Source organism: Sebastes umbrosus, chromosome 4, assembly GCF_015220745.1.
Source record: "Sebastes umbrosus isolate fSebUmb1 chromosome 4, fSebUmb1.pri, whole genome shotgun sequence".
NCBI lineage: Eukaryota > Metazoa > Chordata > Actinopteri > Perciformes > Sebastidae > Sebastes > Sebastes umbrosus.
In genome coordinates, this window is record NC_051272.1 from 15,432,327 (window position 1) to 15,434,823 (window position 2,497).

The following is a 2,497-nucleotide window of genomic DNA, read 5'->3' on the forward strand; positions in this document are numbered from 1 at the left end:
TGTCGGGAACAGGAAAAGGAAGTGGACACGACCAGGATTAGGTGAGAGAATGGAAGGAACAGAGTACAATATCTATCCCCCGTCTCCCTTCAATAATTTATAAACAACCGTGTCATATTTTCAAAACTGTAAAAAACAGGTTTTGTACTATGTCCGCATGGTTAAAAGCATGTATCTGGAATCAAACTGACTGACCCCACGGCGAACGGTTTCAGCATTCATTGGCATTCATACAAGTGGTGGTCTATTGCTACGGTCTGACATGGCTAGTTCTTAAGTGCAATAGGCTGAGCGGTTCAAAAAAATTAAATATGTTTCTTTGTGTTGTGTGTGTGTTTGCACATGTGCATGCTTTGGCCCACCACTTGGCTGTACTGTGAGTGAAAGTCAAGCCATGAGCTTGGTCTGGCTCTGCACACTTAACTGGGCTTGGAGCTCTTATTTCAATGGATGCCTAAGTAGAGTTTGACTTTGAAGGCTTTGATCCGGAGGCAATGCTATGGCATTTGACTTCTAGCTAAAAAAAAAGCAGTGTGTCAGACCTCTGGGGTCACTGGGATCACTTATTGCGGCTGAAAATAACCAGTGGCAAGCCACGATTTGGGGAATCTAAAAGAGGGCTGACATTAGCAGGTGCCCTGAGGTGGAATAGAGACAGCTACAGAGCAGGTCACTGACCTTGGACCACAGAGAACTTCTTTTTCTTTTTCCGTCTTTTTTTTTTTTTTTTAAACCCGAGGGCCTGGTTTCACTTAGCGGAAAGGTTCTTCAGCTGAAACTGGTGAACAACAGCACTACTTCACCAAGTGTATAAAACACTGCAAAATGGAGCAACGGTTACTAAAACACAATAAGGTCCCATTTTTCACAACCTTTGTTGTGCCCTTTTGTTAAGTAGTATTGTAAAGGTCATCATCAGAGTATAGGGAAGTTAACATAAAATATTTTATTTGTAACACAAAATATTGTTTGATAATAAAAAAAACAATAAATGAATAAGTATACGTGTTGCAAACCAGATTGTCTAACATTCCTTCTTTTCTTTTCTTTCCTCCTCTTCCTTTATAATCAGATGTGCAGTGGTAAATCTCAAATTAAGAAAACAGTGATCAAAAGGTTCAATCACATCTGTGTCTGATGCATCATATTTGATCTGATCACCAAAATTATTTTTTTATTATTTATTAAATGCAAATATAGCACTTGCCCATGAGTATTTTCACATTACAAAGGTACAGTGTACAGGATTTGGCGGCATCTAGTGGTGTGGTTGCAGATTGCAACCAGCTGAGTACCCCTCCGCTAACTCCTCCCGTTCCAAGACTACAGTAACGTGAGCCGCCGAGTGCCAAACTGTGGTAACGCCGTTTGCCTCGCTCAGAGGCCATCCTTACCATAATAACACTACTTAAAAAGCAACGCAAGTCAGACGGCGGCTGGCGATACCACGGTTTTGCTCTGTGAGGCTCATGCTACTGCAGTTTCACAAGCTTGTCGGAGAACTACGGTGGTCTTCAGGTAACGTAAAAACGTGAAAGGTTCTCTCTAGAGCCAGCGTTTGGGTTGAGCAACATGGCTTTGTGAAGAGGACCCGCTCCCTATGTAGATATAAACGGCTCATTCTAACAAAAACACAACGATTCTTATTTTCAGGTGATTATACACTAATGAAAACATAGTTATGAATATTATATTCCACATCTGCCAAAAGATAGCCCGAAATGTTACACTCTGTTCCTTTAAAACCTATTTGCATCAAAGAAGAATAAGAAAAATACATACAATTACATATGTATACATTGATAAATCAACTCCTTGTGAATAAGTGAACAAAGTTTTTAAATGAAATAACACCACAAGATAACAAAAAGCATCTTGAAACACTTGAGTCACATTCAAACGTGTGTTTTGTTCGGTTCGAGGGCATCACATGATAAAGTTTCCACAAACCTTAACACATTGTGCTATGAACAACAAATGACAACTTGTGTTTCACTGTAAAGAATGGCAACATCGGTGGTCTTTGTGATATATTATGTCACATGGATCATATAGCATTACTGAGGGAACTCATACACCAGTAATGCCCTGAGCCTTGTGTGACACAAGCAGGTGCTCTGTATTACTGGACCTTTCATATCTCAAAAGACTGAATCCATATCTTGTTCTCATTCCTAAGAAATATACACTGTATGATGGACAGTGTGATTGCCTGCAAAGCTATAACTGGACTGAGTGATTCCACAATGATCATCTGGACTACAATATCATTCATAGAGGTTATGGCTTTTAGTTCCCAAAGGGAAACTCAGAGCTTTTGTAGCACAAGGGCATGAACATGCACACTGCTGTTCAACCTTTGTCTAACCGCTTTCTCCGTCCCCTGTTTTTGCCTGAGAAAAAAAAAATCAATGGGGCACAGATGTACACAACTGTGTTTACAAGTTCATCTCAGGACATAACGCCAGAGAGGATTAACCCACCGACAGGCGGTAGT